This window comes from Ovis canadensis, chromosome X (genome assembly GCF_042477335.2).
Source record: "Ovis canadensis isolate MfBH-ARS-UI-01 breed Bighorn chromosome X, ARS-UI_OviCan_v2, whole genome shotgun sequence".
Classification (NCBI taxonomy): Eukaryota; Metazoa; Chordata; class Mammalia; order Artiodactyla; family Bovidae; genus Ovis; species Ovis canadensis.
The window spans coordinates 54,428,675-54,456,302 of NC_091727.1; the positions used below are offsets into that span (position 1 = coordinate 54,428,675).

At 45.1% G+C, this 27,628-nt stretch overlaps 2 long non-coding RNA genes across 4 annotated transcripts in view; one reads left to right on the forward strand and one right to left on the reverse strand.

Moving 5' to 3' along the window:
* Positions 1-12,771, reverse strand: part of LOC138931028 (uncharacterized) — a 36,737-nt gene extending 23,966 nt beyond the window's left edge. The window contains exon 1 of the long non-coding RNA XR_011446339.1: positions 12,517-12,771. This is a non-coding gene — a long non-coding RNA (uncharacterized lncRNA). The remainder of the gene's footprint in view (positions 1-12,516) is intronic.
* LOC138931021 (uncharacterized) lies at positions 1-25,054 on the forward strand. 3 transcript variants are annotated; one of them, XR_011446329.1, is made up of 8 exons: positions 12-213; positions 3,017-3,088; positions 9,896-9,949; positions 11,357-11,593; positions 20,732-20,811; positions 21,287-21,422; positions 21,828-21,953; positions 24,942-25,054. It is a non-coding gene; the product is annotated as an uncharacterized lncRNA (long non-coding RNA). The 3 variants fall into 3 exon arrangements; XR_011446330.1 differs by lacking the exon at positions 11,357-11,593 and having other exon boundaries at positions 14-213; XR_011446328.1 differs by lacking the exons at positions 9,896-9,949; positions 11,357-11,593 and having other exon boundaries at positions 1-213.
* The last annotated feature ends 2,574 nt before the right edge of the window (positions 25,055-27,628 follow it).

Below are 27,628 nucleotides of genomic sequence, written 5' to 3' on the forward strand. Positions count from 1 at the left end.
GACGTCATGTTGAGGGTGAAGACAGGGAGGAATGCTGGAACCAGGACACCACGAGGGGCACGGTCTTTCCTGATGTCCGGGGCGGGACCGGGGGCAGAGGGATGCTCGGGTGGGGAGGAAGGGAGCATCGCTAAGGACGGAGAGTCTCCGGGGTGACCGGGTGAGCCTCGTGGGCACTGAGGACGGATCAGAAGAGTGAGGCCTGAGAGAACAGTGAGTGTACCACGGGAGGGACGCGGTCACAGGCCGGGGGTGGGAGGGAGGAGAATGGACAGGGGACTTGTAACGTTCCTGCACGTGGGCGGCTTCGGCAGTGGGCGACAGGACCTGGACGTCACCGGTCAGGTTCTTCAGTGGAGAGTTTGAAACCCGGTCCCAGAGAAATCCTTAGCCGACCAGGGCCAGGAGACGGGCATGGGCCTCACTGGGTTGCGGCGCGCAGGCCCAGAGCCAGCCAATCGGGGTGCAGCCCCGCCCACCAAGCGCCGGATCTTCCCGGACACCCTGACTTCCTGCCCGTGTTGCTATGTTTCCGCGGCGGCTGGCTGTCCGGGGGTGGTTTGCCCAGACCCCTTCGAGAGATCCCCTTCCTTTCTCTGGTCCTTACGGGCATCCCCCTTAATTTTCGCGTCCTCGCTGTCCAGTCCTCTGCGCGAAAACTCCGCAGAAACGATGAATCTTCTTCCGGGCTTGCGGCGTTTTGGTTTCTGTGGCCAGCAGGTGGCAGTGTTGCTCCACAGTGTCGCCGGGCCGGATTTCCCTCCGCCCTTCGCGCCTTAATACAATGACAGGAAGGTTTTTGCCCACAAGAAGCGGCTGGTTTGGTTTGGTTTGGTTTGGTTTTCCTTCGCTTGTGCCGGTTGGCTGATTCAAAGTGCAGCTGACCCCTACAGAGAGAACTTTCTGAGAACTTTCGCCGGACCCATTGACACTTAAAATTACAATAAAATAATATAAGCGGACATAGTGAATGATAGTGGACGGAGTGGTTACCCTTGTCTTACTTCCGATCGTTGAGGAATTCCTGTATGTTTAAAGAGAACTTTATTATGACAATGAGTTTTGACTTGAAAATCATTACGTGAAGTGGAAGTGAAAGTGGCTCAGACGTGTCTGTTTCTTTAAGACCCCTTGGACTCTAGCCAGCCAGGCTCCTCTGCCCATGGGATTCTCCAGGCAAGAATAATGGAGTGGGTTGCCATTTCCTGCTCCAGAGGATCTTGCCAACCCAGCGATTGAATCTCGCTATCCTGCACTGCAGGCTGACTCCTTACCATCTGAGCCACCTACAATAATAACATGACAGGGACAAGTGCCAAGCCAAGATCCTGCTGGGTAATTGATGCTGGACACCACCTGGCAGATGCTATTACTGCCCTCATTTTATGCTTTTGGGACCTGTAGCTCACAGAAGAGTCAGCTCTCCAGGTTCTCAGGGTTTCTCAGAGAGTGTCCCTATGTTCAGGTCTCAAGTCTGTCAGATTGAAGTTTGCACACTGGTTTGTAGGATACTTTCCCCTCCCCAGTGGAAGAGTGAAATAAAATGCTCACTGGGATTGAGGGTAAGACAGCCTGCAATGCTGCGAAAGACTGAGGGCAGGAGGAGAAGGGGGTGACAGAGGACGAGATGGTTGGATGTCATCACTGACTCAATGGACATGAGTCTGAGCAAGCTCCAGGAGATGGTGAAGGACAGGGAAGCCTCCTGACTTGCTGCATGCAGTCCATGGGGTCGCAAAGAGTCGGACACCACCGATGGTCTGAAGACCAACAATAGCATATTTATTACAATGAGATACTAAATTAAAGGGGGGGTGTGAGGGAAAGTACATAGAAAACGACTCATCCACTCTATCAAGATTATGACATAACACATTTATAGTGCAAAGCATCTGGAAGTAATCAGCTGTTACGGAGCATGAGTTGCTCAGCTCACTGCAATGTGGGTCAAGAAGGGACTTTAATCCAGAGTCCACTGCCAGAGTCCACTGACAGAGACGAGGGCAGCGTAGTGACCCAAAATAATCATCTTGTTGGGGCCAGGTTGGACAGGACCCGGACATCACGGATCAGGTCTCTCAGTGGAGAGTTTCAAACAGTTTCGGGGAGAAATCGCCCAGCAGACGCAGGCTGGGAGACTGGCACTGAACTCACTGCTCCCCAAGGAAGGCCCAGAACTAGCCCTCAGCAACTCTGGATCTACCTGGATGTCCTGACTTCTTGCCCGCCTCGCTGTGGTTCTGTGGGCGAGTCGAGCGGAACTCGGGCGGTCCAAGGATGGTTTACCCGGGCCCCTTCGAGAGGCTCCCTTTCTTTCTCTGGTCCTCAGGGGCATCCCCCATAAGTCCTCTGCTAGAAAACCAAGCAGGAAGGATAGATTTTTTTTCCGGGCTTCCTGGCATTTTGGTTCTGTGGTCTGCAGGGGGCAGTGTTGCTCCGCAGAGTCGCTTGCCTGTTTCTTCCCCGCCCGGCCAGGTTGAAAAAAGGTTAAATTAAGCAAACTGAAAAATTACCAACAAAGAGAAGATATTAAGCACTTTAAGGTAAAAGTAGCAATCTTGGGATTGCTGTTTCATGTGGTAGTTTTATTTCCAGTTTCTTTAGGAATCTCCATACCGTTCTCCATAGTGGATGTATGGATTTACTTACCCACCAACAGTGCTAGAGGATTCCCTTTTCACCACATCCTGTGAGGCATTTAGGGTTTGTATTTGTTGATGGTGTCCATTCTGAAGAGATGGACTTCAGGATGGTGTCCATCCTGTACTTTTGAATTGCATTTCACTACTAAAGAGCAGTGTTGCACATCTTTTCATGTGTTTGTTGACCATCTATATGTCTTCTTTGGAAAAATGTCTGTTTTAGGTCTTCTGCCCATTTCTTGATTGGGTTGTTTATATTTCTGATATTGAGCTGCATGAAATGCTTGTATATTTTTGAGATTAATTCTTTTTCAGTTGCTTCATTTGCAGTTGTTTTCTGCCATTCTGAGGGTTGTCTTTCACCTTGTTTATAGTTTCCTTTGCTGTGTAAAAGAGTCGGACTGGAGTAAGCAACCGAACTGAACTGAACCTGCTGTGGAAATACTGTAAGTATAATTAGGTCCTGTTTCTTTATTTTTTATTTTTTAGTTTGAGCATTCTATGGCATTGCCTTTCTTGGGGATTGGAATGAACACTGACCTTTTCCAGTCCTGTGGCCACTGCTGAGTTTTCCAAATTTGCTGGCATATTGAGTGTAGCACATTCACGGCATCATCTTTCAGGATTTGAAATAGCTGAACTGGAATTCCATCACCTCCACTAGCTTTGTTTGTAGTGATGCTTTCTAAGGCTCACTTGATTTCACATTCCAGGATGTCTGGCTCTAGATGAGTGATCACACCATCGTGATTATCCGGGTCGTGAAGATCTTTTGTGTACAGTTCTGTGTATTCTTGCCACCTCTTCTTAATATCTTCTGCTTCTGTTAGGTCCATACCATTTCTGTCCTTTATCGAGCCCATCTTTGCATGAAATGTTCCCTTGGTATCTCTAATTTTCTTGAAGAGATCTCTAGTCTTTCCCAGTCTGTTTTTTCCTCCATTTCTTTGCACTGATTGCTGAAGAAGGCTTTCTTATCTCTTCTTGCTATTCTCTGGAACTCTGCATTCGGATGCTTATATCTTTCCTTTTCTCCTTTGCTTTTCGCTTCTCTTCTTTTCACAGCTTTTTGTAAGGCCTCCCCAGACAGCCATTTTGCTTTTTTGCATTTCTTTTCCATGGGGATGGTCTTGATCCCTGTCTCCTGTACAATGTCAGGAACCTCATTCCATAGTTTGTCAGGCACTCTGTCTATCAGATCTAGTCCCTTAAATCTATTTCTCACTTCCACTGTATAATCATAAGGATTTGATTTAGGTCATACCTGAATGGTCTAGCGGTTTTCCCTACTTTCTTCAATTTAAGTCTGAATTTGGTAATAAGGAGTTCATGATCTGAGCCAGTCAGCTCCTGGTCTTGTTTTTGTTGACTATATAGCGATTCTCCATCTTTGGCTGCAAAGAATATAATCAATCTGATTTCAGTGTTGACCATCTGGTGATGTCCATGTGTAGAGTCTTCTTTTGTGATGTTGGAAGAGGGTGTTTGCTATGATCAGTGCATTTTCCTGGCAAAACTCTATTAGTCTTTGCCCTGCTCCATTCCACATTCCAAGGCCAATTTGCCTGTTACTCCAGGGGTTTCTTGACTTCCTACTTTTGCATTCCAGTCCCCTATAATGAAAAGGACATCTTTTTTAGGTGTTAGTTCTAAAAGGTCTTGTAGGTCTTCATAGAACTGTTCAACTTCAGCTTCTTCAGCGTCTACTGCACAATTGTACTCATCTCATGTAAAGTAATCTCATGTACTCATCTCATGTAAAGTAATGCTCAAAATTCTCCAAGCCAGGCTTCAGCAATACGTGAACCGTGAACTTCCTGATGTTCAAGCTGGTTTTAGAAAAGGCAGAGGAACCAGAGATCAAAATACCAACATCTGCTGGATCATGGAAAAAGCAAGAGAGTTCCAGAAAAACATCTATTTCTGCTTTATTGACCATGCCAAAGCCTTTGACTGTGTGGATCACAATAAACTGTGGAAAATTCTGAGAGATGGCCTCTTGAGAAGTCTGTATGCAGGTCAGGAAGCAACAGTTAGAACAACAGACTGGTTCCAAATGGGAAAAGGAATACGTCAAGGTTGTATACTGGCACCCTGCTTATTTAATTTATATGCAGAGCACATCATGAGAAACGCTGGACTGGAAGAAACACAAGCTGGCATCAAGATTGCTGGGAGAAATATCACTAACCTGAGATATGCAGATGACACCACCCTTATGGGAGAAAGTGAAGAGGAACTAAAAAGCCTCTTGATGAAAGTGAAAGAGGAGAGTGACAAAGTTGGCTTAAAGCTCAACATTCAGAAACAAAGATCATGGCATCCGGTCCCATCACTTCATGGGAAATAGATGAGGAAACAGTGGAAACAGTGTCAGACTTTATTTTGGAGGGCTCCAAAATCACTGCAGATGGTGACTGCAGCCATGAAATTAAAAGACGCTTACTCCTTGGAAGAAAAGTTGTGACCAACCTAGATAGCATATTCAAAAGCAGAGACATTACTTTGCCAACAAAGGTCCATCTAGTCAAGGTTATGGTTTTTCCAGAAGTCATGTATGGATGTGAGAGTTGGACTGTGAAGAAGGCAGAGCACCGAAGAATTGATGCTTTTGAAGTGTGGTGTTGGAGAACACTCTTGAGAATCCCTTGGACTGCAAGGAGATCCAACCAGTTCATTCTGAAGGAGATCAGCCCTGGGATTTCTTTGGAAGGAATGATGCTAAAGCTGAAACTCCAGTACTTTGGCCACCTCATGCGAAGAGTTGACTCACTGGAAAAGACTCTGATGCTGGGAGGGATTGGGGGCAAGAGGAAAAGGGGACAACAGAGGATGAGATGGCTGGAAGGCATCACTAACTCGATGAACTTGAATCTGAGTGACCTCAGGGAGTTGGTGATGGACAGGGAGGCCTGGCGTGATGCGATTCAGGGGGTCGCAAAGAGTCAGACACGACTGAGCAACTGAACTGAATGGAAAGAGAATATTGCTAAATTTTTTGTTAGAGTGTTCGCCCTATATTTTGGTCTTTAATTGATTTTGAGGGCCCCCCCCCACCCTGTGGTGTTAGGAAGTATTCTAATTTCATTCTTTTACATGTTCCTGTCTAATTTTCACAGCACCACTTATTGAAGATGCTGTCTTTTCTCCATTGTACATTCTTACTTCCTTGAGTATAGATGAGGTGCCCCATAGGTGCATGGGTCTATCTCTGGGCTTCCTATTGTGTTCCATTGGTCTTTCTTTTTGTTCTTGCCTAGAGATGTTAATTAGTCTTTGTTGTAAAGCTGGTGTGGTAGTGTTGAATTCCCTGAACCTTTGATTGTCTTTTGATTTCTCTGTTGAATCTGAAAGTACAGCCTTGCTTGGTAGAGTATTTTTGGTTGTAGGTTTTTCCCTTTCACCACTTTAAATATATCATGCCACGCCCTTCTGGCCTGCAGAGTTTCTGCGGAGAAATCAGCTGATAATTTTATGAGGATCCCACTTACGTTATTTGCTACTTTTCCCTTGACCTGCTTAATATTTTCTCTTTGTTGTTAAATTTTCCGTTTGCTTAATGTGTGTCTCAGCAATTTTCTCAGCACTTGGAACCAGCCAACTGGGCAAGCCTAGAAAAAAAATCCGTCGCTGATGACCACGAAAGGCTTCGAGAACTTTTTTCAACGCGGACGGGCGGGGGAGAAAGGGGCAAGCGGCTCCACGGCGCAACACTGCCCCCTGCAGACCACAGAAACCAAAATGCCAGCAAGTCCGGAAGAAAAGCGATCCTTCTTGCTTGGTTATGGAGCAGAGAATTTATGGAGGATGCCCCTGAGGACCAGAGAAAGAAAGGGAACCTCTCGAAGAGGCCCGGGCAAACCACCCCTGGACCGCGCGAGTTCCGCTCGACTCGCCCGCAGAACCACAGCGAGGCGGGCAAGAAGTCAGGACGTCCAGGAAGATCCGGAGTTGCTGAGGGCTGGTTTTGGGCCAGCCCAGGGGAGCAGTGAGGTCAGTGCCAGTCTCCCAGCCTGAGTCTGCTGGGCGATTTCTCCCCGAAACTGTTTGGAACTTTCCACTGAGAGACCTGATCCGTGATGTCCGGGTCCTGTCCAACCTGGCCCCAACAAGACAGTTATTTTGGGTCACTATGCTGCCCTCTTCTCTGTCAGTGGACTCCGGATTACAGTCCCTTCCTGACCCACCTTTGGGCTTCCCTGGTAGCTCAGAGGTTTAAGCATCTGCCTGCAATGCGGAACCCCAGGTTCGATCCCTGGGTTGGGAAGATTCCCCTGGAGAAGGGAATGGCAACCCACTCCAGTATTCTTGCCTGGAGAATCCCATGGACTGAGGAGCCTGGTGGGCTACAGTCCACGGGGTCGCAAAGAGTGGAAACGACTGAGCGACTTCACTTTCACTGACCCACCTAGCAGTGAGCTGAGCAACTCATGCTCCGTAACAGCTGATTACTTCCAGGTGCTTTGCACTATAAATGTGCATGTCATAATCTTGATAGAGTGGATGAGTCGTTTTCTATGTACGCCCCCTTTCATTTAGTATCTCATTGTAATAAATATGCTATTGTTGGTTTTCAGTCCGTCGGTCGTGTCCGACTCTTTGCGACCCCATGGACTGCATGCAGCACGTCAGGAGGCTTCCCTGTCCTTCACCATCTCCCGGAGCTTGCTCAGACTCATGTCCACTGAGTCAGTGATGCCATCCAATCATCTCGTCCTCTGTCATCCCCTTCTCCTCCTGCCCTCAGTCTTTCGCAGCATTGCAGGCTGTCTTACCCTCAATCCCAGTGAGCATTTTGTTTCACTCTTCCACTGGGGAGGGGAAAGTATCCTACAAACCAGTGTGCAAACTTCAATCTGACAGACTTGAGACCTGAACATAGGGACACTCTCTAAGGAACCCTGAGAACCTGGAGACCTGACTCTTCCTCTGTGTGCCCAAGTTCCCAAGGCATAAAATGAGGGCAGTAATAGCATCTGCTTCTTGGGTGGTGTCCAGCATCAATTACCCAGCAGGATCTTGGCTTGGCACTTGTCCCTGTCATGTTATTATTGTAGGTGGCTCAGATGGTAAGGAGTCAGCCTGCAGTGCAGGATAGCCAGATTCAATCGCTGGGTTGGCAAGATCCTCTGGAGAAGGAAATGGCAACCCACTCCATTATTCTTGCCTGGAGAATCCCAAGGGCAGGGGAGCCTGGCTGGCTAGAGTCCAAGGGGTCTTAAAGAAACAGACACGTCTGAGCCACTTTCACTTCCACTTCATGTAATGATTTTCCAGTCAAAACTCACTGTCATAATAAAGTTCTCTTTAAACATACAGGAATTCCTCAACGATCTTGTAAGACAAGAGTAACCACTCCGTCCACTATCATTCACTATGTCCGCTTATATTATTTTATTGTAATTTTAAGTGTCAGTGGGTCCGGCGAAAGTTCTCACAACGGGCTCTCTGAAGGGCTCAGATACACTTTGAATCAGCCAACGGGCACAAGCAAAGGAAAACCAAACCAAAGGAAACCAGCTGCTTCTTGTGGCAAAAGGCTTCCTGTCATTTTGTAAAAGCGCGAAGGGCGGAGGGAAAACCGGCCCGGCGACACTGTGGAGCAACACTGCCACCTGCTGGCCACAGAAACCAAAACGCAGCAAGCCCGGAAGAAGATTCACCGTTTCTGCTGGGTTTTCGCGCAGAGGACTGGACAGTGAGGACGCGAAAGTTAAGGGGGATGCCCGTAAGGACCAGAGAAAGGAAGGGGATCTCTCGAAGGGGTCCGGGCAAACCACCCCCGGACAGCCAGCCGCCGCGGAACCATAGCAACACGGGCAGGAAGTCAGGGTGTCCGGGAAGATCCGCCGCTTGGCGGGCGGGGCTGCACTCCGATTGGCTGGCTCTGGGCCTGCGCGCCGCAACCCAGTGAGGCCCGTGCCCGTCTCCTGGCCCTGGTCGGCTAGGGATTTCTCTGGGACCGGGTTTCAAACTCTCCACTGAAGAACCTGACCGGTGACCTCCGGGTCCTGTCGCCCACTGGCGAAGCCCCCCCACGTGCGGGAACGTTACAAGTCCCCTGTCCATTCTCCTCCCTCCCACCCCCGGCCTGTGACCGCGTCCCTCCCGTGGTACACTCACTGTTCTCTCAGGCCTCACTCTTCTGATCCGTCCTCAGTGCCCACGAGGCTCACCCGGTCACCCCGGAGACTCTCCGTCCTTAGCGATGCTCCCTTCCTCCCCACCCGAGCATCCCTCTGCCCACGGTCCCGCCCCGGGCATCAGGAAGGACCGCGCCCCTCGTGGTGTCCGGGTTCCAGCATTCCTCCCTGTCTTCACCCTCAACATGACGTCCTGTCCTCCAGCTCCCTCGCACTAGTGCCCGTGCACTGATGCCACAGCCTCCTGGAGACCCAGCTCACCGACCGCGCGTCCTTTCACACCATGCGCCAGGCCCCTCCTGGATGGGCTGAGCCAGGGCTGGAAGCTGTCCCCCGCAAACACACCTCTCCCCGACAAACACACCTCTTGTGCTCCTTGCACCCTCCGGCCTGCCCACTGCCTCCCTGTGTCTGAGCACCTGAGCATCCAGGAGAAAACTTTACAACTTTACAGAAGTGTTTTATTTTAAATCCATGGCCGGAGTAGACCGCTGTTCAGTTTCAGGGTCACGAAGCTACACCCGTGCACTACACACTCCTAACCTTCTTTCATGCTAATGACCACCAGCCCCACCCGCCAATAATTCGTGGAGAATACCCAAGCAATCCGGTGGGATTTCTCAAGTTTCCCAGTCCCGATCTGCATGTTTCTGCCCTGGCACTCTGCTGCCCCTCTCCACGCCTGCTCCTGAGTGCACCCAGCCCCTCACCTCTGCCCGGGATCCCATGCCTTGCACCTTCTCAGGGACTCTACCCCTGCAGTTATCATTCCTCTCTCCTGAACCAGCCCCTGCTCCCTCTTCATCGGAGCATTCCACAGCACAGGGGGAAACCCACCGTCTTCCACCACCCTAGTCTGCAGCTACTGGCACATTACCGGTTGCCCTGCAAAGCAAAACTGCTCAAATTCTGCTGAGAGATTCTCTCCTCAGCCCCCTTCCATGGAGCTTCTGTCCCAGTACCTCCACTGGAACTAGTCTCATCATGGCCATCATGAATATCCATACTTCCTGATCCCACAGACACTCTTCAGTGCTCATCTTAGCCAACATCTCAGGCATCTTTGGCATATTTGACTCTTGTGTTCTTTATCCCTCTGTTTTTCTATAGTTCAGGGGCGTGTGGCTTATGTGACAACAGCGTCTCCTAGATGTACTCGGCAAGGTACGCATTCTACACTATGCCCCCTTTGACCTGGATGTTGTATGGTAAGTCATGGGTCAAATGAAAGACAAGCCAAGGAAAAGACCATCCCAGTCACTGTGGGGGAACGGCCCACAGAGGCAGTGGCAGGCAGAGGTGAGACAGCTCAGAGAAGGGCGGTGTGACAAGAAATGAAGAGGAACACCAGGGAAATGAGGATTCCACCCCATTCACACTTGGGAGTCACAGGGGGCACACTGTACAATGACATAACGGAGTCTTTCGGCAGAAGGGTGGCTGCAGTTTAGGAATTTCGTTTTCTGGAGCTGATCTTGGTTCCTGCTGCGGTGCAGGTGAGATCCAAGGGAGGGCTCTGCATCACCCGAGGGAGAAATGTGGAAAGGGACTGAATCCAGGCAAAGCCTAAGCAGGCGATGGGCTAGGGCACCTCGCAGCTGAGGCTGAGGAGTGAACGTCCCTGCCTGGGGATGGGCTGGACGATCAGACCCAGATTCAGAGGGGTCTGCAGATGCAAGCAGGGTGGCTGAGGCTCAGTCAGCCAGGGAGGACCGGGCCCACAGCAAGAGGAGAGAGACAAAAACGCAAGTTTCACCGCCCCCACCCACGGGCGGTGCAGGTCAGCATCACCAGGTGGAGCCAGGAGAGGAGAGCACACCCTGCGAGCACACAGCCCACTGCTCCCAATACCATGCGTCTTTGGTTCCTTTCAAGCCATGCTTCTTGAAAGTATAGACACCAGGACCATCCTTATCTGGTTACCTCTCGATTCCTCCGCCATGTGCCCATCCACAGAACATCCCCTTGCTAACGCCTCCCAAGAGCTCCGTGGGCCAAACCATAGTACCCAGTGCTGTACTGGCCACGGACACATTCCGTTTTCAAAACCACTTTTCCTTGGTCAGAGTCTGTGACAGCAGCCCACCCTGGCTTTCAGTCCATTACCTCTAAGCCTCCTTGTTGGTCCATTTACTTTGATCCCCTCCTAAATCTTGGGCTTTGTTTTCCTCTGGATTTCAACCTCTGCTGTGTGCTCTTCCACTCCATACATGATCCTTGGGTGACCATGTCACACCCCAGAGCTTTTACCCATCTGACTTGTTTTCATCAGTATCCCCCTGTATGCTGTTGGCTTTTCCTATCACTAAATGTACCTACGACATCTCAACTGGGCCCCAGATTCCCCACATGCCGGACATATGGGGCATCTGCTCTCCAATATCGCATAAGCCCTCCAGGCCTGCTAGTAGCCCCAGGCTAACCATTCCTGTCTCATGGATGGGCACCGCCATCCACCCAGCTCCTTAAACCACAATCCCGGGCATGCTGCTGGGTGTGATCTTCACTGTGCAGTGACTCCCCTGGAGCTGCTCTGCCAAAGGCTGACCCGAGATCTTCCTGTTGCCACAGGTGGGGATCCATTCCTCTCAGAGGCCCTGTTCCTGCAGACACGTTCTGAAGGTGTCCGGAGCACGGGCCATCATCCTCTTTTGGATCTCCAAGACAATCTGGGCACTGTAATGCACCTGAGAGGCTGAAAGCCCAGTCTTTAAGAAGATGTGGAGTCAGGACACAGCAGTGCAAGCCCATCACTGGGAAATATGCCAAAGAATGTCTGGAAGAGATCCCTAAAGAACGTTTAGGGAGGTGGGTCTTCATGGGTGTGCACCAAACAAGGGATTGCTTAACTGTATTTTTCCCAATGAGCATCCTCTTCCGATTTGGTCTTCATCTGAGCACGGGAGTTAATTTGATAACAAAGGAAACAGTTTAAAAGGGCAACTGAGCACAGGCAGCAGGTACGCTGACAGCCAATCCTGCTACGTCAGCATCCGCAGCTACAATTCTCAGCCATCTTTAATCTCTGACGCACTATTCTGATCTGTCGAATGAAGTTATCTCCACAGTGTTTTAGAAATGTATTCAACTAACTAGGCACAAGGGATCCTAAGAAGAACTAAAACGTACTGAGTTTCACGAACAACAGCAGGGTGTTAACTGTAAAACTTTGGATTCAGGAACATGCAGCAGAGCAAGCACAAGGTCAGTTTTCAAACTAGTATTAATTTGGGCAAGTCGTCCCTTTCCTCAGCCTAAGATAGCTGTCAAGCATAGTGAGTCATTATGAAAACCTGCTTTCGCTGTAGAGAGGAGTCACAAATTTTTTATCTTCGATTTCCTCCTGTAAGGATGGGTTCTATTTCCACAGCTGCAAGCTCGGCTTTCAGAAGAGAACTTTTTCAGATAATGCTCACGCCAGGGCCACATACCAGACCTACTACTTCAGACTCTCTGGGGCTGTCCTGCCAGCATTGGCTCTCCTAAAGCCTCTCCAGGGGAGATCTGATGCACAGTTTAGGTTGAGAAGCAAAAATCGCATAATGCTTCACCTGTCCTGCTTTTAAAGAGAATCCTGAACTGAAGAGCCATGTTTGCTACTAAAGACGTTAAAAAAATTTAATTATGTGTCTTCCCTTCTGAGCAGTATTTTGACATATTTATTCATAGACATATTTAGAACAATTTCAATGACTCAGCGGTGTGTTATGCCCCCGAGTCCCCTTCCTTACCAGACACTCAGGCAGATGGATGGGAGGGAACGCACTTCAGTCCTGGCAGCAGAAGGAAGATGGATGGAGTTCCGTTGTCTGGCAGCAGAAGGAAGATGGATGGAGTTCCGTTGTCTGGTTACTGCTCTGCTGAGCATCCCTCCTGGGTTGCTGAGCTCAGGCAGGGGGCCTCACACCAGGTTAACAGCTATTCCTGTGACCTGAGGTTGGAGCTAAGGGCGGAGATCCATTACTGAATCTGGGAAACGGAAGCTGGGTCCACGTGATTTGAGAAGAATGGGAAAACAACGAAGTAGAATTTCAGATGCAGGGTGGCTTCTGGGAGCCTGTCCAGAGCCACTGACTTGTGGTCACACACTGGGCGCCTGTGCGTAAACACAGAGACACACTAGACGTGTGTGCTCACTGGGGGTTCTGTCCTGACGTGCACGGCGACTGTCTCTGGAGGGAGCATCTAGCACATGTGGAGGAGGCCGGACCCAGGACGTGGAAGGAGCAGGGGCGCTCCCCACTGTTACAGAAGCAATGGCACATCTTTTCCCACATGTCTCACCTGCACATCTGCATTACCGTCCTAAACTGCTTTACTGAGGTGTAATCACATACCACAGATCACACCCATCACTTCCAGGGCAGTGACTTTTACCAACTTCACACAGTGTGCAACCACCGCCACAGTGCAGTTGTGGAACCCTGCCAGCACCACGAAAAGGGTCCGTGTACCCATCAGCAGTCGATCCCCAAGAGGACCTGCACGCCCAGGCACCCTCTCATGTAATTTCTGTCTCTGTAGATTTGCCCTTTGCGGGCATTTCATATCAACCGACTCCTGCAGGAAGTGGCCTTTTGTGTCTGGGTTCTTTCACTTAGCACAATGCTTTGGAGGCTCACCCGTGTGGCAGCAGAAAGCAGAAGCTCATCACTTTTCATCCATCTGTGCTATTCCACTGAATGGCTACAGCATACTCTGTTTACCCCTCTCCAGCTGACAGACTTTTAGGCTGCTCCACTATTTGGAGATTACAGACAGTGCTGCTGTGAAAGACATCTAAGGACAAGTGTTTGTGTGGACATGGGTTTCATTTCTCATTTCCCCATGATTTCATTTCTTCTCTTGCATGGTGCACAGGCTAGACCCTTCAGTCAGTGTGGAATAGAGGTGGTTGAAGCAGACCTTCTATCCTGGTCTGGATCTCAAGAGGCAAGCATGCACTCAAACTCTACTAGATGTGATGTGACGAGAGCTGGATGTTTCTCAGGGATGTTCTTCAGCACCACCACGATGATCCCTTCTATCCCGAGATGGTTGACCATGTTTATTGATTTAGTTATTTACTTATTTGTCATGAAAGGGTCTTGAAGGGTGTCAAATGCTTTTTCTTTGTCTGTCAAGATGACAGGTGGTTTCCGTCCTTCATTATATCAATACACTGTTTCCCATAACTGAAGGTGAGTGTTGGTCCAGTACTGCAATCCTGGGAGAGATCTCGCACAGCCCGTTGCAAAATGTTTATCGATTTGGTTTGCAGATACAGTGTTAAGGGTGTATGCATCGCTATTCATGACAGTTATGGATCTGTAGCTTTCTGGTGATGACAAGTCTGGCTTTGGTACTGGGGTAATACTGGGCTTATAGGATGAATTAGGAAACGTTCCCTCCTCCTTCCCTTGATAAAGCACCTAAATATAAGAGCTAAAACTTTATAGAAAGAAAAAAGCGTTTCTCATGATATACTCTGCATATAAGTTAAATAAGCAGGGTGACAATATACAGCCTTGAGTTACCATTTTCCTGTTTGGAACCAGTCTGTTGTTCCATGTCCAGTTCTAACTGTTGCTTCCTGACCTGCATACAGATTTCTCAAGAGGCAGGTCAGGTGGTCTGGTATTCCCATCTCTTGAAGAATTTTCCACCGTTTATTGTGATCCACACAGTCAAAGGCTTTGGCATAGTCAATAAAGCAGAAATAGATGTTTTTCTGGAACTCTCTTGCTTTTTCCATGATCCAGCAGATGTTGGCGATTTGATATCTGGTTCCTCTGCCTTTTCTAAAACCAGCTTGAACATCAGGAAGTTCACGGTTCACGTATTGCTGAAGCCTGGCTTGGAGAATTTTGAGCGTTACATTACTAGAATGTGAGATGAGTGCAATTGTGCAGTAGTTTGAGTATTCTTTGGCAATGCCTTTCTTTGGGGTTGGAATGAAAACTAACCTTTTCCAGTCCTGTGGCCACTGCTGAGTTTTCCAAACTTGCTGGCATATTGAGTGCAGCACTTTCACAGCATCATCTTTCAGGATGTGAAACAGCTCAACTAGAATTCCATCACCTCCACTAGCTTTCTTCCTAGTGATGTTTTCTAAGGCCCACTTGACTTCACATTCCAGGATGTCTGGCTCTAGATGAGTGATCACACCATCGTGATTCTCTGGGTCATGAAGATCTTTTTTGAACAGTTCTTCTGTGTATTCTGGCCACCTCTTCTTAATATCTTCTGCTTCTGTTAGATCCATACCATTTCTGTCCTTTATCGAGCCCATCTTTGCATGAAATGTTCCCTTGGTATCTCTAATTTTCTTGAAGAGGTCTCTAGTCTTTCCCATTCTGTTCCTTTCCTCTAGCAGGGGGGTACTCTTTCTGCCCCCTTCAGATGCCTATGTCAGAAGCTTTCTCAATCTCCTTTATAGTTTAATAAAACTTCATTACACAAAAGCTCTGAGTGATCAAGCCTTGTCTCTGGCCACGGATTGAAAATTCTTCTCCTCTGGAGGCCAAGAATCCCAGCATCTTTTCCTTCGGCAACAATCTTTCAAAAGTAAAAGACGCTTAATCCTTGGAAGCACAGTTATGACCAACTTAGATAGCGTATTCAAAAGCCAAGACATTACTTTGCCAACAAAGGTCTGTCTAGTCAAGGCTATGGTTTTTCCAGTGGTCATGTATGGATGTGAGAGTTGGACTGTGAAGAAAGCTGAGTGCTGAAGAATTGATGCTTTTGAACTGTGTTGTTTGAGAAGACTCTTGAGAGTCACTTGAGCTGTAAGGAGATCCCATCAATCCATCTAAGGGAGATCAGCCCTGGGTGTTCATTGGAAGGACTGATGCTGAAGCAAAACTCCAGTTCTTTGGCCATCACATGTGAAGAGTTGACTCATTGGAAAAGACCCTGATGCTGGGAGGGATTGGGGGCAGGAGGACAAGGGGATGACAGAGGATGAGATGGCTGGATGGCATCAGTGACTCGATGGACATGAGTTTGGGTAAACTCCAGTAGTTGGTGCTGGATAGCAAGGCCTGGCATGCTGCAATGCATGGGGTGGCAAAGAGTCAGACACGACTGAGCGCCTGAACTGAACTGAACTGACCTGAAGTACTCACTACACCTCAACGAAAACTCTGAGGTAAATCCTTAAGAAATTTCCATTGAGTATTTTCAGGAATTATTAATTGTCCATCCTCAGCCTGTAGCCATCCTTTATCAGTAATCTTTGCTCCACTTTTCTCATATCTTTTAAATTCTTCCTCAGTATATTGTGGGTTTTCCTGCTCCACAGGACCTGTCCAGATCAAAGGTATCTGCAGTGAAGGGGTTTCCTAAAGTGCAGCTTTTTTGGCTTGACAGTCACCCAGCTGATTACCTTCAGCTACTTTACTCCCATCCCTGCTGTGCCCTTTGCAATGCATAACAGCTAATTCTTTAGGACAATATATATTCGTTAAAAGTCTCTGGATCTCTCTAAAATGCTTAATAGGTTCTCTTGTTGCCCTTTTAAACTCTCGTTCTTTCCATATTGCAGCATGAGCGTGTAAAGTCAAATAAGCATCCTTAGAATCAGTGTAGATATTTGCTTGCTGCCCTTTGCTTAACTCTAGAGCTCGGTCAGACCGAAAAGTTCCGCTAACTGAGCACTGGTTTCCTGGGGGAGAGATTTTGCTTGTAAAACCTGTTCAGCAGTCACCAGGGCATAACCTGCTTTACGCTTCCCATCCTGATGACCAACATCAGGGTCTTTTCCTGTGAGTCAGCTCTTCCCATCAGGTGGCCAAAGTATTAGAGATTCAGCTTCAGCATCGGTCCTGCCAGTGAATATTCAGTTGGTTTCCTTTAGGATTGGCGGTTTTGATATCCTTGCTGTCCGAGTGATTGTCAAGTGTCTTCTCCAGCACCACAAACCAAAAGCGTCAATTATTTGTCACTCAGCCTTCTTAATGACCGAACTCACACATCTGTACATGACTACTGAAAAAGCCATAGTTTTGACTCTACGGACCTTTGTCGGCAAAGTGGTGTCTCTGCTCTATACTACGCTGTCTAGGTTTGACGTGGGCTTCCTTGGTGGCTCAGTGGTAAGGAACTCGCCTGCATGGGTGTACCTATGGCTGATTCTTGTTTATGCTTGACAGAAAACAACAAAATTCTGTGAAGCAATTATCCCGCAATTATAAAATAAATAACGTGTTAAAAAAAAAAAAGAATCTCCCTGCAATGCACGGGATGCAGGAGTCATGGTTTTCACCCCTGGGTTGGGAAGATGCCTTGCCATGCCCCATGGGAGGAGGGCATGGCAATCCACTAAAGTATTCTTGCCTGGAGAATGCCATAGACAGAGGCACCTGGCAGGCTACAGTCCATGGGGTCGTCAAGAGTCAGACACGACTGAAGCAATGAGCATACATGCATACTGGCTTTGTCATATCTGTTCTTCCAAGGATCAGGTGTCTTAATTTCATGGCAGCAATCACCATCCACGGTGATTTTGGAGCCTCCAAAATGAAATCTGTGCGTGCATCCACTTCCCTGCTTCCGTTTTCCGTGAAATGATAGAACTGGATGCCATAATCTTATATTTTTGAATGTGGAGTTTTAAGCCAGCCTTTTCACTCTCCTCTTTCAACCTCATCAAGAGGTTCTTTAGTTCGTCTTCAGTTTCTGCCACTGAAGTGGTATGATCTGCACATCTGAGCTTCTTGATATTTCTGGCAGCAACCTTGATTCCAGCTTGTGAGTCATCCAGCCCAGCATTTCCCATGATGTGCTCTGCATGTAAGTTGAGTAAGCAGAGTGACACTATTCAACCTTGTCTTACTCCTTTCCCAACTTTGAAGCAGTCCGTTGTTCCATGTTTTATTCTAACTGTTGCTTCTTAACAATCGTACCGGTTTCTCAGGAGACAGGTCAGCTAGTCTGGTACTCCCATCTCTGAGAATTTTCCAGTTTGTTGTGATCCACACAGTCAGAGGCCTTGAGGTAGTCCAGTCAATGAAGCAGAAGTAGATGTGTTTCTGGAATTCCCTTGCTTTCCCCATGATCTAACGAAGGTTGCAATTTGATCTCTTGTTCCTCTGCCTCTTCAAAACCAGCTTGTATGTCTGCAAGTTCTCATTCCATATACTGTTGAAGCCTAGCTTGAAGGCGTTTACTAACCAGAGGCTTCAGAAATATGGGACAATCTAAGCTTGAGGAATTGGAGAGTATGAATGAAGCCCCATAAGAGAGAGAAGAAGAGGATTCTTTACTTTCCATGTTGTTAGCAAGCTGGGCAAGGGCTAGACCATACCTTCAAGTTCTTGTGTAGGACAGTAGCCTTTACCTAGCAAGTCATAAACACTTCTGCAACTGTAAGAGAGGGAGGGAGAGGGTGGTGAGTGGGAGCCAGGCACCCTGAGTGGATGTGAGAGACCCATTAGAAGGGGGTTGACAATTAAATGGAGGGGGGCTTTGGACTAGAGCAGATGTGGTGGACATTGGAAAAAGTAGATGCATTAGACATTTTTGAAGTAAAATGCACAGAACTCAGCAAGGATATTGACTTGAGGTGAAGGAGAGGGAATTGTAATCCTGGTTAAGACCAGGTTTCTGTGTCCTGTCATAAGGGTACAAAGGTGTCATGGGGAATCCTGGAAGTTGGCCAGGTCTGGGAAGAATTTCAAATAAGATTTTTATGTCTATGAGCTCAAGGTCTAGATGGATACAATAACCAGTATTTAGATACTTAGGAGATCCTTTTCCTTTTTTAAAAAGTGAAGTATTGAGATGTAATTTATATACAGTAAAGTCAATGCTTTAAAGCATTACCGTTTGTCGACTTTTGACATATGCATACCATTGTGTAAATACTATGACAAGGAAAACGTAGAAATCGTCCCATTGGTTTGAAAATGCTCCCTTGGGCTATTTGCATTCAGACTCCTTCCTGCACTCCTATACCCTGGCAACCACAGATATAGTTCTCTGCCTCTAGTTGTGCTTTTCCAGAAATCCATTGACATGAAATGATATCATACATAGCTTTCTGTGTCTGACATCTCTCCTTGGCACAGCTGAGATGCATCCTTGCTGTTACATGCATTAGTAGTTCCTTTTGAAATGACTGTGTAGTGTTCTTTTGGACGAGTATACTCTTCTGTTTTTCTTTCATCTATATACCAGTTGTTGAATAGTTGGGCTGTTTCTAGCTTTGGCTATTAGGAGTACATGAATAGAATATTTGAGTAAAGATCCTAGTGTGAACATGCTTTCCTTTCTCTCGGGTAAAACTGGGAAAATTAAAACTCCTAGTAAGTAGGAAAATTCCCGCTATATAGAATAAGAAGAATGTGCTACTGGAGAAGAGTGAAGAAATAGCTACAGAAGGAATGAAAAGGCTAAGCCAAAGTGGAAACAACACCCAGCTGTGGCTGTGCCTGGTGGTGAAAGTAAAGTCCGATGCTAAAAGAACAATACTGTATAGGAACCAGAGGTATATTCAGAGAAACTAGTTACCAGTTCAGAGATTTAAATGTGCAGTGCCCCAAGAAAAAAGTGGAAACAGAGGTATCTATTTATGTACTTATTCCATGGAAGTGAGTAAAGCCATTGGGAATATGACGGAAAACCCCAAAGCAGAGAAGGAATTGGTTTATCAAAGCATGTATAAAAATCAATATTAAAAAACGTAATATCTATTTCTGTCATGACTATCTTTCTGAGACACATTCTCCACTAAGGGTATCCTGGGACTACCTATCACCACAGTTTGTGGATGCATAAGAAAGACTGCACTGGAAAGAAAAAAATATACTCCTCAAGCCCCTTTCTCATCCTCCAAAGACCCTGCGGTTCCAGGACTCTGCCTCAATGGCGGGAAAACCTCAACCTGCACTGCACACGCCCAACGCAGGGAGCATGCGCAGTGTGTTCCTGTGCGCGCGCACCCCTTGCTGCGCATGCCCCTTGTTGCGCATACGCATTCCTGAGCATTCTGTGAGGAGCGTTGGGCCTGAACTGGGTCTGTTTATTCAGTCCCGGTTCTTTCTCACTACTTGAGACTCACCAGGTAGGTTCACAAATGTGTCCTGTCTGGAGTTTAAGTGTGCGTGTGTGTGAGGGGGAGCCAGCGAGTTTTGGGCGGATCGGGCAATGCGATCTGGCGCCTTTGAGGCAGAAGGCCTTCAATGTAGCCATCTTTCTCCTCACAAGTGTCGCGACGCCATAGTTCTTGCCCTGGTGGCCGGAGAGGAAGGGCAGTGGGCAGAGGAGGGCAGAGGGTTATGATGATGGTAGGGGGAGACTTGGGGGTGCTATTTGAGATATCTGGTTCATTGGGGCCCTGGAACTGACGACAGAGCACAGAATCTGGGGCCGGCAGTGGGACCTGGGCAGGGGGCGGGGTGGGCGATTAAGGAAAGGCCTAGAAACCGGACCGCAGTGGGGTTGTGACTGTATCGCGAGCTTTGTGGTAAGGTGCCAAGAGAGAAATGGACCGATTGCTCTGTATGCAGCCTCACCTCAGCCACAGACACTGAGAAATACGCCATAGTCAGGCTGTAAAGACAGGCTTTCTTCGTGTTCCAACTGAATTCCAAAGAGTTGGGGAAAATAGGTCTGGTGAATAGGAGTGTGACAAGAGCAATAGTCCTGAGTGTTTAAATTCCTAGCAGTATGTCACTAAATATCTTCATGATGGAGAATTCTGGTGTGAAATCAAACTTCCTCACAAAAACTCAGCCTTCCTGTGTATCTTAAGGTGATTTCTCTGCCAGCGTAGGAAAGACACAAATGGCTTTGCAAGTGACTGTATTTGGTGTAATTGAAATGCATGTACACTCATACATAACCAGAGTTTTCTTTTGAAAGTATTTTCACATTAAAAAAAGTCACCATATGGTCATAAAAGTGATCAAATATAGCTGTACTCTTAAATACATTTTCTAAATCACAATATTCTACTTTCAGGGAGAAATATGAGTGGGCAAGTGGCGTCAACATTGGGACCTACAGATCAAGATTCCTCCCAGCTGGATGAACCTGTGGTTGTGAGTACCTTACCATTTGATGTTTTCTATTAGCACAACTTTATTTTTGAGGAAATGATGTTAAGTAGTACAGATGCAGTGATAAAGGTCTTCCATGCTGATAAAGGGTGACAGTTTGTCTTAGGAAGGAACATTGATCCAGATGTATTACAGTCTGGTGTTGCCTGGATGAGTATCCTGTTAAACTCCCTGGAAATGTGCCAAGTGACTCCCTCCTCCTGCTTATTAACAACAGACTGCATAGTTCCATCCCAACATAGATTGAAATAACTTCCAAAGTCTTTCTGGGTAACTCTTATGGGAGCTAACTCTTCTCTATGGGAAGAGTAACTTTATTAAAAGTAAGTGCATAGAATTGTGTTGGGAAAATGTTGTTAGGTTTACTTAGGATCAGATATATCTCTGTATTATGTATATTTATGGTGTTAGATGTATTAACAACAAAATGTTTTTATTTGCATGCACACTCTACTAGGACCAGCAGCCCAGTGTTGAGCAACCTGAACAAGAGGAACCACCAGCTGAGATTCAGGATATCACACCTAGAAAGGAGGAGGTCCATGGAGAGGATCCAGTGAATCGTGATGAAGAGGAGAAGGATGCCTCTGAAGGTAAAGTGTTTTTGTGCATCATGCCTTAAGACATAGCCAATAAGAGGAGGAAAGGAAACATTAGAAAAAGACTTCAGACAATTCCTAAAAATCTGAGGAGAGTATAGGTTGCAGGTTAGTGTGCTTGCTCAAATTTTCCCTTGTTTTCAAGACAGAGAGAGGGGGGCAACTAAGTTGTCTGAGGACAACCCTGGAAAAGGAAAATGGTAATAACATTCCAGAAAATTCTGCTTTCCTTTTTCTCCAGCAAAACATTCCGGGAATAATGCTCCTGAGGTTCTTATTCATCACATTTTTAGCATAATAACCTAAGGCTTTGAATTCATTACACCGAGGGAATGAATATCATCATTCCCTTGTTTATACTGTATGCTTTATAGCTGAATTGATGCATTTTTTTTTAAGATTCTGGCCTGGAAGCTGATCTCCAGGAATTGTCTTTGGCAAAGACTGGGGGTGAAGGTGGAGATGGTCCTGATGTCAGGGAGGAGTTTGCATCAAATACAGAGCCTGTTGAAATGCCAGAAGCAGGTATGTCATCCATTCAGAAAGTAATTTATGTGGTTTCTGTTTTCAGAATAGTGTATCTTTACTAATATAGAGGGAACATTACTGTTATTTTAACAATAGAGTTCACATCTTCGTTGAAAGATTGTTCAGACCCCAGATGCCTGAGTGCCTGACTTACAGACTTTCAAATAAAGAAACAGACAGGATCAAAGCCATATCGAATTGAAAATAGGAAACCGTTTTCTTCTCTTGAATATAAGTACTTGAAGTAACAGCTAAAGATTTTCAGGTTCTTTTATAATTTCTGCTTGTAGCAAATATGGGATGCATTTGTAATCAATATCAGTTTATATGAGATATGCTTAGGCATCCAAGTAGGTTCCAGTACCAGCTTTAGCATAATGTGTGTGATTCTGTGAAATCCCTTAACTTCTAAACTCACCTTTACTCATAAGTTGTGAATTCAGAACAGATACACTAAAATGCTGATTTTTCAATGCTAATTTTTGCATTCTCTGATTCTCTTCGACGGAATGCATACAAGAATACTCCGTTTTTTGTGATGTATTTATCATATAAAATATAATCATGAATCAAATTATAACGGGAATTGAGATTTCATTTTCTGATGGGGGACACATGTACACCTGTGGCTGATTCATGTCAATGTATGTCAGAAACCACCACAATATTGTAATTAGCCTCCAATTAAAATCAATTAATTAAATTTTTTAAAAAAGAAAATGAGCCAACATTCTGCTTGATGTTTGTTAAATTCTCTCAAATTCTGAATTCTCTAGCTCTTAAAAAACTAGTTGCATTTTAAATCCTTTCCCCAGTGAACCTTGAAATGACTGAATCATAAAATGGCAAAAGATAGTCTAGTTTCCTGTTTCTGTGGCTAATCTAGTTGAGAGAGTGCATTTAGTCCGTGATATTCAAGACAGGTGTGAGTAAGATACCTATGCTAAGCACACTAACTGCCCCCACGTTTGGTCTTTTTTTGGGGCGGGGGAGGTTGCTTATTTTAATTGGAGGATCATTACTTTATAATACTAGGATGGTTTTGCCATACATCCCAGTCTCACTCTTAGAGAACTAATAAAAATCTGAGCCTCATGATATAATCGTCTCTAACCATATCAAGTATGTTATTTTGCCTCTTTGATACATGAGTTTAAACACTTTTGAAGGCCAAAGACTATAACTCCAGTTCTTCCCGCGTAATCAACTTAGTATGTGATCAACTTAGTATCTTTCACATACGTGTTTTCCAAATTGCTGACAGTGAATTGCACAGTTCTGATTTTAAAGAACTTCCTAGTTAGGAAAGAATTTACTGTGTATTAGCCTTCTAAATATTTTCACTTTACATGTTTTTCCCCATTCCATTACAACAATTAGATGAAAATACAACTTTCAGACTACTTTCAAGTAACTACAGGACATGATTAAAATGTTCTCATAGAAAAATCTTAGCCCTCAATATGTGTGGTATTTAAAAAGAAAATACATAAATTACAAGGTACATAAATATAAAGTCCTACATCCAACATAAAAGGCAAATAAAAGAGCAACAGAATAAACCTAAGGGATAAAGAAAAAGATACTTAATAAATGACAGGTATAAATTGTTAGGAAGAGAAAAATAAACTCAACTAATAAATAAAGACAATGTGCTGGTTTACATAATTTTTAATATATATTTATATACACACATTTTTAAATATTCTTTTCTGTTGTGATTTATCACAGGAGATTGGACATTAGTTCCCTGTGCTATATAGTAGGACCTTGTTGTTGATTCATTCTGAATATAATAGTTTGTATCTGCCAACCCCAAACTGCCAGTCCATTCCTCTCAGTTTACATAATTGTGAAGAAAATGGACAAAGCCCAAGTATATGCAATTGGAAATAAGAACAAGACATTAGCATTATATTATAGAATTAAAACTGAGTATAATCTGGAATCAAATATTTTCAGCATATTGAGGAAATGGCTAGTAGGGTGGAAAAACAAATACTATTTAACAGACCCCACAGTAACTAAATAACTAAACATCACAAATACCGTGGATGAACTTTTGAAATTGGTCAGAGTTTTCTCTCAAAAGCCAGTATCATTTAGAAACAAACAAAAAATTTGCTTCTTCAGATTTTCCTTCTCTCTTCCTGCCTGTTTTCTCTCTCACCCATACTCCCTCTTGCTCTCCCTTTTCTTTTCTTCTCTCTTTTTTTTCTTTCATTTTTGGTGTGGCTGTGAGAAACAGTCCTATTTCTGCTTCACATTTTGATGTCCCCATGTCGCCAGTGATAGTAATGACTTAAAATTAGTGTCACCATATAATTTATACCAACTGGTATGGTTTCCAGGCTGAAAAGAAACATTTAGAATTACATGAGGGCCACAAGTGAAAAGGGGGACAAATGTTTAACCGACTTAAAACAACCATATCAGGCATAAATTAGAACAAATGCAAATTTCTCCACTTTTCCATAGTAGAGAATGTAATACTGGCCTTTTTCTTTACTTCACTTAAGCAGTAACAGAGATAACAACTGATTAGCTATCCTATGTTTGGAATATTATTTCAAATCAATGCATTTAAATGATACTTTTGGGGGATTTTTTGTTTCAGTTTTTGTGTATTTTGTTTTTCTTAGGGTTTTTTTTTTTGTTAGATATTTTACGGAATGTGTACACAGTTTTGCCTTCTACTGAAAACTACCTTCTGATAGGCTCCATTGATTTCATTTGTTCTGAACTCAGTGTCCTTATTTTCTTGTGTAACTAGGAAGAGTAGTGTGTTTTCAAAAATACTGGTAATGTGCTTGAAAAGTCTATAAAATCTCTAGAGAGGATTAACTGAAGGTAAGCCAAAGGGTCACCCTTAGTGTTCTTGTTTTAGTCCATTTTATAAAACTTCAAGTGCAGTGAACTTTGTATACCTCTCCTGTCATCGAAATAAAGTTCTGCTAAGTAACTTTTTTAATATTTATATCATAGGTGAAGGGCAACCATTTGCTTGAAAGAAGATAAACTGAAACTATCTGTGCTGTTCTTCTGTTGTGTATTTGACTGTTAAAGTTCTGTCAATAAAGTTTCGTCTTCTACTGGCACATGTTTTGTTAAATTTATCCCCAGGTATTTAATGTTATTGAAAATTCATGGTTTGTGATTTTTACTGTCTAGCTGAGGATGTATGTAGAGATAGAACGTCGGTATATGGATTTTCTGTCCAACAATTCCTCTAAATATGCATATTAATTCCACAAATTTAGATCCAGATTGTTTTTGCTTTTCAAAATATGCTATTAGATTTGAATATCAACAATTTCTACTGGCTTAAACCTTAAACCTTTCCTCACTTTGCAGCATTGAACAAACCTGGCCAGAATAGTCTTGACTAAAGCAGGTGTTAATCGGCATTTTCCCCAATAGGAAATGAAAAATCTTCTCCATTTCAACCTGTTTACATTGCTTTTTTGTAGATTTACTTTGTCAGAGTAAGTTCCATTCTATTCCTAGTTGGCTGTCTTGAATATAGATTAATTTTCATCAAACCCTTATACTGCATCAGTTGTGATCATAGAATTGTTTTCCCTCCATTTTTATATATTAGTGTGGTGAATTGCATTGGTAACCTTGTACGTTTAAACCACCCTTGCACTTCTAGGGTTAAAAAAATTTGGTCATAACATATGCTTTAGGTGTAATCTACATGTTAATGCATATACATACATATATATACCCACACGTAAAAAATTCATAAAAGCCTTATCTTGAGTAAATGGATTTACAAAACGTGCCACCCAAATCTCATATGGTGTTCCTGATGAAATTATTGACAGAGAAATATTTTTTAAAACTTAATATATTTCTATTGTCCTGTAGAGAAATGAAATGCCAAAGCCATTGTTAAAGGTTGTAGGGAGACAGGACAAAAACTGCTGTCAATGTCCATGGCAAATGGCACAGCATATCTTTCACACATTTCTGACTTGCCTTCCAAGTTTTTTTGGGTGCAGGGAGAGAACAGCCACAAACATCTTTTTTTCTCCATGGCGTCGTCCATTGGCTTGATAGTCACCAGATCTCAGAAGCCCTTCAGTTGTCTGTGTATGTCTGTGTGTGTGTGTGTGTGAATCACTCAGCCATGTCCGACTATTTGCAGCCCCATGAACTGTAGCGGGCCAGGCTTCTGTGTCCATGGATTTCTCCAGGCAAGAATACTGGAGTGGATTGCCATTCCCTTCTCCAGAGGATCTCCCCAGCCCAGGGATCGAACCCTGGTCTCCCGCAGATTCTTTACTGTTTGAGCTACAGGGAAGTCCTCCAGCTATCTGATTCCTCCCTTATATCCTTACTATTAACATAATAACAAAACACTTACATTTCTGAGCCCCCATCTGCATCCTCACGCACCAAAAAATACATATTTGTGCAACAAAGGACTTATTCAGAATTCACTCTGCTTGGCGAATAACAGGATTATAAATAGCAGCTGTTGTGCCCTTACAGAGGTATGAAAATCCAGGTCCAAAAGGACTGAAAATGGGAGGTTCAAATCCACCATGAGACTTAAGTTAGAGTATCCCATCTGACCAAAAAGTATGTGAAAAAGCCCCTTGGTCATGGAGCTGCCTGACAAGATTAGATCCTAGCTAGAAGAAAACGGAAAAGAACGAGGGGAACTTTGTGAGCCAAAAGGACTTGAGTCTTAGCTGCTCTGTCTCCTTATTGGCTATGACATGACATAACTGGGCTTCCCTAGTGGCTCAGATGGTAAAGAATCCGCCTGCAGTGCTGGAGACCTGGGTTTGACCCCTGTGTTGGGAAGATCTCCTGGAGGAGGCCACGGCAACCCATTCCAGTATTCTTGCCTGAAGAATCCCCATGGATAGAGGTGCCTGATGGGCTACGGTCCATGGGGTGGGAAAGAGTCAGACACGACTGAGCGAGTAAGCACAGCATGTGGCATAACTAAGAGTATCAGTACTGGCTCTGACACGTACTGTGTGAAGGTGAGAAAGGTATTTACATCCTTTGGATCTGTTTCCCCATTTCTAAAATGGAAATTACAAGTTTACACTAAATATTTGTTATGAAGAATAAACAAGATAACGTGAATTAGGCAATACATTGCAAATGGATATGGCTTACTTTACTCCATTTTTTCATTTAAACATTTACCGTTACAGTTACAATTCTCTCACAAGTGATACAGATTTTGAATTTCAAGTAGACTATAAGGTTCACTTTTAAAATGAATTGCACTTCAGAAACATATTTTGCCTAAATATATTCATTCAATAGCTGGCATCAGACAGGGCATCCATTCTATGGTGGGTTTTTTAATGAGGACTGACAAGGCTACCCTAAGTCATAGTATGTGGTGAAAACTGTGCTTCTTGCTGTGTGTGATGACAAAATAAGCCAATATTCTGGTCACACAACATCACACAACTCAACGCCAGACTCTGTCACGTAGTCAGGCAGCCAGTCCCTAAGCAACACAGCAGGAGCTACAGGGCCACAGTGAACCACTGCAGCTGTTAGTTTGGCTTGTCACCTTCTACGGGCTTGGGCAGTAAGGAGGCAATGACCCCGAATGGATTCAGATTTTAACTTACAGACAATGCAGAGGCAGTATGACCCTGGTGTCAGTTGCCTTGTCCCTAGTCCCACGGTTT